Below are 12,980 nucleotides of genomic sequence, written 5' to 3' on the forward strand. Positions count from 1 at the left end.
ATTTATATTGTGAGATACCACTCTGCAGATCTACTTGTTTTTTTAATGCAACTTGAGACGGTTGTTTTGTCGGCAGAATCCAACAACTCAGCCATATTTCTCCCCGTGGATTTTCCATTTTCCATTGTGATGATAACTGAGGAGGTCTCAGGGGTCTCACACCCTTCTTTGGTCCTCCTGCTTTTAAACATTGTGACTGAGGTTCATTTCTGTCGCTGTTAAACCAGGTTCAAAGGTGTCTCTCAAATGATACAAGCGGGTGCATTTATGTACTCTGTAGCTTCTTAGCTTCCTCTCATCACTCCTGACAGCCACCAACAAATGAGTCAATGAGGTGAGCACCATGTTACATTTCAGTCTGATAATTCTGAAAAAGAACTAATAACTGGCAGATCATACAAACTGTCGTGGTTGTTTTTGATCTCCAAATAACATTAAAGTTCAATCACAAATGAGTTTATGTTTTTTTATGTTTTCTCATCACTGTCCGGTGGTCTGCTGGGAGTTTTTATCAGGGAAGCATGAATGACTGCAAGTGATGGGCCCCACGCACAAGCCCTCTTTTGCTTCCTGTTTGGCTTCATACGTCTATCAATTTCAAGAAATCTGTTTTTTTTTGCTGCCTGATCTCATACATATGTTGATTCATTTTAGATTTTATCAGGATTTAATTCTGTCTATCTGGCTTATAGCATTATAGCATAGCAGGTTCTGTTGACTCTCTTAACTCCAGTTGTCAGTCAACATTTTGTGGTTCGATAACTGAGGTTAGTCACCGTGTGAAGATGAGATGCCAGGTCGTCGTCAAGAGATCAAGGCCAGGGCCCAGACTTAAGGTGCCCTGAGCGAGATAATAGATGGTCTGCGCTGAAAAAAAGTGCTTCTCCTGCAACCTTTTCACTTTTAAGCTTTTAAGGTCAAGTGGCTGTGTTCCCTTGAATATTTTAGACGCCGGTTCTGTTTGTGAGGTCATGTGTTGACAGGGAAGGGAGTGATCGTGGGAATGATGCAGGCAAATGAGTGCGACAGTCACAAGGTGACTGCGGCGGAGGGTGAACTTCAAGTGAACCTTGCCAAGCGATATTACAAAGCAGACAGAGATGCTTAACTTTATTCGGCTGCACTGAAGTTGGGTGTGATATTTATGAAATCTTGGCATAACAAAGTGGTCTGTGTGTGAGAGGTCAGCCCGTATCCACATTATTTACTGACCCGACTTTAAGAGATACAGGAAGGTCTGATGGAAAACTTTTTTTGTTACCACAACAGAGACACTGATGGAGTGTTCCAAGAGCTATCAAAAGACATTGTTTGGATTCATTTGCATAAAATGAAATGCCAAATGATGCCCCTCTTGTGGCTCAGTGTGTTCCGAAGCTGTTTACCAAACCAGAAAGGAAAAAGAGCAGCTGGAGCTAGACCTGTGTTTATTTCAAACTGATTCAATCCTAAATCTGTTTTAAGGTATTAGCTTTAGTTTGTTGCGACAGATGATGTAGTTAAAAGGCCCATTTATGCTCCCTTTACGCATGAAATTTCATTTCAAACAATGTTGCTGTCACTGATCACATACTTCCATGCATTCTTTGCTTTGGTATTGCTGTTCACCAATGTAACCACCAGGGGAGCAGCCCAGCGTCAAAAGTTTGACATCGACAAACTCCAAAACAAGCATTACGGTAAAAGAAGCATTGATAATGAACCTCTTGCACAAAAGAAGAAGCAGAAGCAGCATTGTGGAAGGTTGTTGTCAAATATGTTGTAGTTAGAGTGTCCGCTTCCTTGATGTGGTGCGGACATTCCGGTGCTGGAACCAGAAGTTAGTAACGTGCATGCACTTCTCCCAAGTGATGTTTGCTGCACGTGTTGCTCAATTTAGACCGAACCACATGTGGACCCAAAGATAGCACACGTGTGAGTATTCACTGTGACTTCATCTTGTGCGACGCCAAGTGTTCTCTTCTGCTCCTTTTTAATCTATGTGAAATAAATGTACGGAGAACTGTTTCCCACACACTCTGGAATGTATTGGAAGCAATGCATGTGGCAGATCAAATGTATTGGAGAAGCTTGAAATGTATATAAATTCAGTAATTAAAAAATAAATAAGTAAATAATTTCAGTTAAAGGGATACAATTCACACATTAAATGTTTAATGTAGACTATTTTTTTTTTAATCATTGACAAACTCATGTGATATAACCATGTGTGCATGTGCAGTATACCAGAGCGCACTACCAACCTCCGGTTCCAGCACCGTAATTTCTGGAGCACATTGGGCAAGTGGACCTGATCAGGCAGTGACATAGAGGTTGGAATATTCCTGACATTGTTATGTCTTCTTCGTGTCTCACAGCGTCACTGCACCCAGAAATATGGACAAAATTCACTTGGTCCTTGGTTCGATTTCAATTTGAAGCAATCGTGCGTCACGTGTGTCCTTTCTGTGGGGAGAGGTGATAACTTATGTTTGCTGCTTCATTTGTGGATTCAGCTTCACTTCGCATCTGCATTTTATTTCTAAGTCAGCTCACGTTTGGCTGACAAGTCAATGACTTCTCCCTTTCACTCGTGAGTCAAAGGAGGTGAGAGTGTTTTCTGTTTTCATTTCTATGATCATCTCAAAGATACAAACTGCATGAAAGATGACTTCAGAAATCAAGTCAAATTATTTATTTTATTTAGATTATTTCTTGATTTCTTTTTATATTTCTTATCTCAATACCTTTCTTATGACTATGTGTTCAAACCAGTTGGAGAAAGGAATCTCCAGTACCACATATATAGTAGTACAGTAGTTTGCTTTTAATGCACGCATTTCTCCTTGTGTTTGGTAATAAGTAACTGAAAGAAAGGCTTGAACATGACTCAACCCTCCACTTGTTTGTTTGAGAGCTTTGTGATTGGATTCTCAGGATTCAAGGCTGTGAATCTTTTCTCACTCGTGTAACTGTCTGGTATCTGATTGATAAAAAATACTTCCTGTCACTCAAGTTCCACCTCACCCTCCCTTGTGTTTTCTTTACGTCCCGCTCAAGGAATCCTCCCGTCAAACTGGCCTTGTCATGTGATCCCTCCGTGGCGAAGAGGCTGTCAGAGAGAATGGAGGACGATTAAGTGAAATAGCTTGACAGGCGGGGGGGACGTGACGGACATACATCACCCACGTCATGATTGTCTTTCGCATCTCGGCTCGCGATCATGCCGCACTTATGGTGATGAATCGCGGAGATCTTTAGCTCTCTGTGGTTTTCAAGGCGGCGGCGGCGGACGTGAAATATCACGAAAACAAACATCACACCATCACTCAAACCCCGGCTCCCTCATCAGTTAGACTATTAGCCTAAATATGCCGTAAAATCATCGAGCATGTCTGGTCTGTCTGCCGGTGAAGGACGTGCGGTGATGGAGCTGGTGTGACCGAGTGAGACAGTCTGTAGATGGAAGCTATGATGGACGACTGAGACTGGCAACTCAGGAGGAGCCAGCTCGGAATTCAACCCATTTCCATGGAGTCCAGATTTATTCATTTACCTCTTACAATCCGATTTATGCAAACTATTTGACCGCTTTCTGCTCCTCTCTTCTGACACAAGTCACGGGAGCTGGACATGTAACGCACTGACCAAGTGATCATCATATTGGAACTGCAATCCAGACCTCTGGTTGTACAGGTGGGAAAGTGGCTGTGCTGTTTTGGTGGACCATTTCAATGTACTTTTCCAAACTGAATCCTCTAAAAGCTCCTTGGCTTGGTTTACTTCCCACAGGTACATGTGGAGCAATGCTGGAAGGGAGATGAAAAACCTAAGACTCAGCCGTTCCTAACGTTTCAGCGGCCCCCGATGCACCTTTTTAATCAACATTGTCCTGCTGAATTGAGATTATTTCACCATTTCCTCTCTGGGCAAACCTGGCCGCCCTCTCAGCAAGAATGATGAATTTCTTCATCACACACAGGGAGCGATCGCCCAACCACAACCGTGTCCCTTCATCACTCCTAATTGGCTAATAAATTACCGCAGCTGATGAAAAATGTTGTGGGCGTGCACACTTCAGACCAGACATTCTTTCAGTCTCTCGCAGGAACGTGCCAAAAGGGAAGTTCCAGGGAGAGGCGCTCTCCGTTAAGGGCCAACGTACCTGGAGGTATGGATTCTCATTACCGACTGATCGACCTTAGCGGTGCGTCTGTAGCGGCTTATGAGATCTGAGATAAATGTTTCATTTGAGGGACAATTAAAAACTGCATATTAATGGTGCACAGATAATCCCCATGACTGTAACGTTTGTCAGATGATCTGAATCCTGTGTCTTTTTAGAAAGTTGTCATCGTGCATCTTGAGCGTGAAATGTTTAAAGTTAAAAAGGGGCAGTCCTCAACTGCATTACAAAAACTCAAAATGAAGTAATCCTTTAGATATGTATTTATGCAGAAAAAGAGGAATGGATGGATTTAAATAGACAGTTTCATATTGTGGTAAATATTATATTCCTCTCATGAAGAATCTGTGGATGCTTGGTGATTGTTTACGCCAAGAATAAGAAGAAATGCGTTACCTCGGAGCCTCAGACACAACGTAGCACATCTATTTTGACTAGTTGTTTCCTGGCAAAGAAGACCACATGCCCCCCGGCCTGCCTCACGTCCATGGTTTGCGCTCTCGACACCTCCATCCTGACAGAGCTGCAGTTTAGCGCTAGATCAATAGCTTTGTATTTTCCCCATTTCTTTCCCACTCTGTTCTCCACCACTCCCCAGAGCCGCGACCTGTTAGGGTCTTGATCGATAGTCGGCAGATGTGGCGGCTTTTTCGGATGGCGAGTTACAACAATTACTGAAGAGGAAGAAGAGAGAAGTCTCCCCCTCAGGATGTAAACACTGGTCGTACTGAAACGTGGAGAGGAAAAAGTCATTCTCCACTTGACATTTTATAGTTGTGTTTGAAAAAGGATTTTTTTTTTCTCAAAACCCGGACTAAAATTCATGTTAGTCTAGGCCCTGGACTCACCTGAATTCTCATTTTCAGGACCAACTTTAGATAACTTGACCTCACAGCTCTCATGGCTGACATGGTTCCTCTCACTTCTGGTTCTCACACCGAGTTGACCGCTTACAAACTTTGCAAATCGATCCCAAATTTGCTGCATCCATGTTTCGGTGGCGAATGGACCCAAGGCCCTCTGATTTCACCCAACAGGTTAAATCTGCCAGGAAACCCTGAACTCACCATGGTTTCCTCCAGGGGTGTCTATTCCATGATGCACTTGAGTGATCCGCATGTGACCTTTCAAACTAGAAACTTTATAACTTCTTATACTTTGCTGCTTTCCCTACTGTCTTTCACGCTTCTCTGGTGATTTGTTTCTATATTTGGTGCCTCCAGTGAAAACGCATGAATATGGAAGTAGCCCAGACATTAAATCATCAGGGAGGCAAAAGTAGAAGACAAAAGTTTTAAATTATTCACATGAAAATAATAATAAATGCACGACGACCCTCAGGGAAGATATACCAATGTTTTAAATTCTTTTCATGTTTTTTTTTTTTTTGTAGTCCAAATAGGAAGTTGAAGTTCCCCAAAACATTTTCTGTTCAAATGTCATCTTTAGTAAATAGTTAATTTATAGTTATTTGTTACTAGGTAATCACATAAAGACAAATCATTACATCAAACACTGACGTCACGTGAGAGACAGATGAAGCAGAATATTGTAGTCCTCCTCAGGCGAGCTGTTAAGAGGTTGAGAAGCCCTGTTTGGAAACTCTCCATCCCCCATATTTGAGGCAGCGTACCAGAGACTCTAGCCAGAGCATGGCAAGTCTTAGTGGCAATCATTGAAGTTGGATTACATTTGTAAAACGTGCTACGTTTTTTGAACAGTTGAATAAGAGAAGGTGACTTTCTAATGCTAGAGTGAGAGATGGACAAAATAAAAGAGACATTAAAATTACAAATGCTGTCCATTAACCATGATGAAAAGATGTGTGCTACATTAGAATCGATAACCTGTGACCTTGTCTTGCTATTAAAAAGATGATATCAACTCCAGAGTGGCCAACAGTGCTTTCCACATTTGTTTACGCCAACAACCCAACATAACAGATACTGTCAAAAACATTCTTTAGAATAACCTCCGAGGCTGTGAAGAGGATCAGAAACATGCAGAGCATAGTAAACATTAATGGCCACTCTTGTGTTGATAAAATCTTCCGTAAAGTTGCATTTAGAACAGACAACAAATGTTACATTAACTTGAAATAAATCACAACTCGTGACTCAGCTTTCGTGCGATTATTTGACATTGAAAAGCAAGACTGAGTGCTCCCGTCCCATCCGGTTTCGCCGAGTTTGAAGTCTGTTATCATTTTTCTCCTTGTGGACAAACACATTAGAAGGTTGAGCAGCTTCAAGTTTTTGGATTTCTGTTTACTGTGAGCGCGAGAATGGTGTGGATGAAGGGAAATTATAGGCAGCAGAGTGTGAGAGAGACACTCACACACCTACGCACACACTTTTGAGAGTGCCCTGTTGCTGGCTCTATAATGAAAAATGACCCTGAGACAGATTCGCTGTCATGGCCACATATTGTCCTCCACAGCCTTCCCCCTGCTGCAGCCTCACAAATGTAAAAGTGAGGATTAGCCACTCAAATTTCGTCTCACTACCTCTCATCCGCTGCCGCTCCCTGAATAAACCTTGGAGTCTCGCTCGGAGAATGGCGGGGACGGTGGAGGTCACGCCTGACTTTATTAAAAACACTGTCGCCCATTAATCCGCAGCCTAAATCGTAGCATGAAAGAGCAGCTAAGAGGAAGGGGGAGGGAATATGTGCGAGGGGAAGCAGGCCAGAAAAGGAGCAATAAAGAGATTTTGAAATAAAACGGAAATTGAAAAGACATATCAAGATGAAGATTTGCTACTGCCGGGTCATGTGATGGTTACTGTATGCAAATTAAATCCCATTTCTTTGTCTTGTTCCATTTCATTCTCCTGCCGTTTATTGTTCCCCGTGGCCTGTGCCTTAATTGATACCATCAAATTAATTTCAGACGTGTTCAACAGAGGTCCGCAGAATTCAATAGGACGAAGCAGTAGGCACCAGCATTTCCATTTCGGCCTTGCAAGTGGACAAATATTTGGAGTTTTTAAGTGATTTCATGGGTAATTGGTACTCAAAATGTGCTGCATAAAATGGATGGAGGATGGATCAGGGATGTAGTTTAACATGTTGTGATGCCTCTGTGCCATGAGGTAAGCCACGCAGCTGGGCCATAGATGCCTTCCTTGTCTCTACATCTGGATTTGCCATAGCAAGTCAGCCTGCTCCACCCAACCTACCCTGATCGTCCTCCAGTCGCCATGTCCTCCATGATCACATCTGGTCCTCCTCCTATTCTTCTTCTACCCGGTGCCTTTATTTCTGCCGTTCTTATCATGTGTTTCTCCTCCACCATCTTGACCACAAGGCTGAACTATGTTGGCTGGTGAGACTTGATCTTACTGTATAGAGCAGCGTCATTTGATCCCAGTGACACCAGTTAGCGGCTTTAAACTTACTGCTACCATTAGACAGCACCAAGATTTCCGTCCCAGAACTCGACCCAGCCTGGATGAAGCAAAGGGAGTCAGCTGAGCAGCAGGTGGGGAACCCCCGGAAGACTGTGGGCTGTTGACTGAGAGAAAGGAGAGAAAGGGGGAACCCCAGCGAGTGGAGATAAAGTGAATGAAAGGAGAGCAGCTGTGCGATGAAGAAAACAAGCGGATGATGAAGCGGCGGCCAGTGTCCTCGAGGTGGGAACTGCGGAAGCAGCGAGTCTGATTGTAACAATTAGACTGATTAAACGAGTGCCACGGTTCACCCTCATCCCTCACCTCATTTCCTCGCCTCTGCCTCCAGGCTCCACGTCAGGGAGCAAACAACAAAACATGTGACAGGCCTGCAGTTATGTGGCGAGAGATGAACTGGAATTATGCTATTTATTTAGATAACAACAGCTGCCGTCATCAGTAAAACAATGATGGAGCATTGTTTTATGTGCATGAGTGAGTGAAGGATGAATGTAGAAATTCAAGTCTCCAGCAGACTGTGGCCATTAAGCTTTTTTTGCCCACACTGATCATGGAGTGACTGTGATTCAGGTTCTAACTTGAAATTGGTTCCTGTTGCTCCGACTTCTGACCCTTTGCATTTGAAATATCCTTGAATTATTATTAAACTGTATGTTTAGTCCTGAGTTCAGTTCAATAGTGATTCTTTGTCTCCTTTAAATGCCCTTCTCTTCTGTGCCTCTATAAAAGCGCAATAGACTTCGACGTCGAGCCAAATGTTGGACAGCTGCAGCGTGACACAGAGTCACAAGGATGTACGCGTAGAGGTATTTATTATTCCACTATGCTTGTGAAAGATGGAGCAGATCTGTTTGTGTTCTGCAGGCAGTCCATCCTGGCATGAGTCCACTTTTCAAGAATCCTCGCTGCCTCCCGTCAGGCCAGCTTGCAGAATGTATTTTGTGTGTGTTATTTAATGATGATGTATTGAGCACGTAAGCTACAGCCGGTCGTCAATCATTAAGGTCCAACTCTGCCTGAAGATTCGGAACGAGTCAGAGTGCAGCAAAATGCTGCTGATCTTTTTCTAAAGTCATTGTTTTAAACTGAATTTTCTGTTCCTTCAGAGCACATGGAGTAATGCTTTGATCAGTGTGGATCGACCGTCTATTCTGTTTTCATCCCCTTGCGGTTTCCATCCATTTGTCTAACTCGGCCTGTTGCACGAACGCATGCAGGTAGACGCTTTGGAAAGACCAGCAAGAGCTTGAGTCTGCTCATTGTCATTGATTCTTTGTAATCCACTAACAGCTGTTGACTGCCGCGCAGCAGTGGAGGCTTTACATGTAATTGGTGCGGACCAGCAAGTGAGGAGAAGGAGCACACAAACTCAGTCAGAACTGCAATTTCGCAACGCTTGTGAAAACTGCTGGAACTGTACAGTCTGTCAGAGTTTTGATGAAAGTGTGTTTGTTTCCCAATATGGCTGCTACTTCTGCTAGTTACTGAACTCTTACAGTGCTTATAGTTACAGTATACTCAAATAACTGAGGGATTTCAAGAACATTATTGAGGCGATTATTGTTTGATACTTTTGCTCTGATATTGTTTTATTCTCATTTGTGCCGTTAACCACAGCTGATCTATATAGTCATATGTAGACATTCATTGGCAATGGACAAGGACGATAGGTATATTGCCAAGTGTGTATATCAGGGAGTTGACTGTGTACTCCTTTGGGTAGTGCACATTGTGAACAATTTTACAGTCTTTGCCTCTAAATAATGTGAACTTTAAGTAAACATCAAATAATTGAAATGTGGATGAGAAGTATATACCGAGTACACAAGCAGTATACTTATTGTATACTTACTGAATACTTGGAAGTATAGTGAACTAAAAATATTCCAATTTAGTTGATGAAGTATAAAATTAATATACTTTTTCGTATACTACAAGTATAAGGTCTTGACTATACTTGTATACTCATACTGACACACAACTGTATTTAATAAAATGAACTTCAAGTATACTAGTTTTTGCTATGGGACTGAACAATATGGTTGTTTTTAGGAAAGATCCAGAAAGACATCATAATATCTGAATGGTAGCAATACTTCCACTGCTCCCGGAACTGAGGTTCACTCATGCTGGAACGGACCGGGTGAGGACGGGTGCAGGCTTAGGTTCCGTTCCACGTCACAGTTCAGGTCAGGATGGACCCACACACATAAAGCTTTTTGATCATAGATATTGGACATATACAATTTACCATTTCCAGAGCAGATAACCAGGACAAAACCACTGTTAATACACCCTGTACATAAGGATTCTCTTGTAGGATGATCTCATAAGAGTTACGGTAATCTGCTGTTCACCATCCTTGGTCAGGAAGGGGCAAAATAGGGACAAAAGCAGGTGGATTATCGTGATGTGTGTGGCCCCCTTTAGCTGACCGGGCGTCACAGTCAACAATACATGAATAAACTATCCTGCAGTAATATTTTTCACACTGATCTTTTCCCTGACGCACTGATCTTTATCCAGCTTTACAGTATAACCAGAGTGTCGTGTTTAACGTCTTCCAGCTGTGAATGTTGCATGCTTCCCAGATAACTTTCATATCATAAGAGATGTCCCCTTTAAACTGGACCTTCAGCCATAGTATGGCACATTGTCACTAAGTTACCTGCCAGAGAGTCTGCTTCGACTAAAATCTCCAGCTTGCGTGACAGATTGAGGGTATTTTGGATTCTACATCTGTTATGCAGATATGTAGACTTATGTGGACTTTGCTGGGTTCTGAGAAACAGATTTAGTTACGCTCTATGTATTTCCCACTATGCTTCAAAGCCGTGCATCCACGTTCAGCCGAGGGATTGCTTTAAAATAATGATCCTAAATAATGTTCCTGCCGTCAACCAGAACCGCTGCCAGAAGTGCAGAAGTAGGTGGGAGGCGCTCTCATTCGGAATCTATTAATCTCCTTCTCTCTTCCAATAAACATGATGTCGGTTTCAAGCTTCTGGGATTCTGCTCTGGTCAGCTATTAATCAGGTGATAAAACCCGCCTCAGAGTTCAGCTCATCCCAAAGGATCCAAAAACGGACTGGGAAAACGATTCCCTCACCGTTTCTGACTCAGGAGATGAATAGAGGATGGGGGGCAATACTGGAGATGATTTTTCTTAAAACTGCCGTCATGTACCTGGAAAGGCAGGATATAATAATTTAGTGTCGAGTTTGTTTCTTTCATCACAAAGCGAGTCAGAGGCGAGGCTGGATAGAAAACAGACATGGAATAAAATTGCATATTTGAATACCTCAGGAATAATAAAATAGGCTTCATGGTAAGAGAGTTTGAACTTTGCTTCAAAAAAAGAGGCAGACAGCTGATCTTTCTTATCTGTAGTCTTCTGTTCAGCATTCAAAGTTATTGCACACAGTTATCAGTTTCTTGTCCGGAATGCCAAAAGTCTGCCACATTGATTTGTTTCTCATGACGTCCTCCATCAAACCTGTTGCCGTGACAAGTAGAGACAGAGGGGAGCAATAACCTGCTTTGACAGTGCTTTTGATGAGTCAACCCTGTGGGGCTGTTTGTAAACTGAGCTTGTGCCGTTTGCCATCCGAAGTATCTGAAGCTGCTCCATTCCATTCATGTATCGCCCCGATGCCGGGCTTGAATAGTGCAATTTTTGAATTACAGTTTACTTAGAAATTTATGTTTGTACTTCAGTGAAACTTGTGAGTATCGCCCATGTAACAGAAAAACATCCTGAGGAATGTTGTTGAAGTTACAGACGACACGGTGGGAAAAAATAAATAACAATTTCCAAGTCACACTATATGTAATGGCGTAAGTTCTCGGTATCGGTGAGTACTCATATGCAAGTACTCGGATACTACTCGTTTTGTCTGTGCATCCCGACTTGTTTCAAGACTGTTTTGGTAATACCTACCCTAACGTTGTGTGTGCTTTGCTGTTGCACTTTTGCAACTGCCTGGTGTGTTAGGCAAATGTATCTTATTTTTGCATTGATTTTTATTGCATGTACTGTAGCAACAAAAGATATGACATACCCTTTCATTGCACCACCTTTAGCACACATTCAATAAGCTTCTGCAATGTTTGAGTTATGTGTTACCATGTGGTTTCACCAAGATCTTGTTTTGATCAGAACAACCTGGGCGGCCTTCTGCAGCACATCTGAAAGATTCTCAATGGTGTTGAGGTTTGGACACTGATCCAAAATCCATTGATGGAATCCTCAGGTCATTCAGTGTGTTCACTTAGTCAGGTGAACACGTTCCTTACTGACCAAAAGTAAAGTAAATAACATTATAACAAAAGTACCTTTATGTGTTTATTCACTCATTTGTCTTGGCAGTGGTGTGTTGGGTCACCTTGCGAATCTGAGACTGCTACTTATTGTCTGTCCTCAAATGCTTGAGAGACTAAATTAGAAAAACAATATGCTGAATGTATGGTAGAAGACGAAAGTAGTTTGACACACCAAATGGGAGGCCAGTTCAGTGATGAGGACTGTTAAAGCTGCTCTGATACTGTAAGTCTTCAGCTGAACACCTAAATCTCAAATTGTCCTCAGGATGGTTCTTATAAAAGGTTTTTATTTCCATACCAGAAGTGAGGAAGCAGCTCCCTCACAGCCCGGATGCCCAGAAGTGTAAAACCACTCCTGACAATGGGCTTAGCAACAGAGAGGCTCGACCCAAGCACTGACTTGGAACCTGTGTGGAAAAGGAAAGATGCTTCTGCACACTAGTTCTGAAAGTAACTAAACAGGAAACACAGGTCCCAAATGTGCCCTAGACAGCAAAGCCAAATGATCCCAACAGTCCTCTATTTGGAAAGCAACGTTTCCAAGTGCCATAGAGTTTCCATCGTTCCACTGTAATGGGAGCTGTTCCTCTCTTCCATGAATACCCACTTCCGTGGCACCTTCCCAGTAGCACCGTCTGTCAGGCCAATAAAGGAGCCGTGTTTTGTTTTGATCAAACCCCAGGATGACGGGTCAATAGAAACAGACGTCGATGAAAAGCCACTTCACAATGCGCATACCGACTCTCTACGCACACCATGTTAGATTCCATTTTGAGAGAGCGGAGAGGTCAGACATATCTCTTATTCTCTCGACAGCAAAGTCGGCCGCCTCCCCTTCCCGCCATTTTCAATCTGTATTCCCTGAGAAACGCGCTGACCTGCTCTGACCCTTTTCAACAAAAGCAGGAGCACCACAACACACAGCACTTTAGCTGGAAATCCTGATGCTGAGATGATAAGAATCAGGGTTTGTTTCTCATGTGTGGCAAACCCTTTGCTGGACTCTTTATCATCTTCCACACAAATGTAGCTACAACGTTAAGCGCCTCATGTAGGCGTTAAAAATAAAGAAAGCATACAAC

General features: G+C 42.7%; 1 protein-coding gene across 8 annotated transcripts in view; it reads left to right on the forward strand.

Moving 5' to 3' along the window:
* The window catches only part of sorcs2 (sortilin-related VPS10 domain containing receptor 2), a 239,363-nt gene that overhangs the window by 171,307 nt on the left and 55,076 nt on the right, over positions 1–12,980 (forward strand). The gene's annotated exons all lie outside the window — the stretch shown is intronic.

Source organism: Synchiropus splendidus, chromosome 3, assembly GCF_027744825.2.
Source record: "Synchiropus splendidus isolate RoL2022-P1 chromosome 3, RoL_Sspl_1.0, whole genome shotgun sequence".
Classification (NCBI taxonomy): Eukaryota; Metazoa; Chordata; class Actinopteri; order Syngnathiformes; family Callionymidae; genus Synchiropus; species Synchiropus splendidus.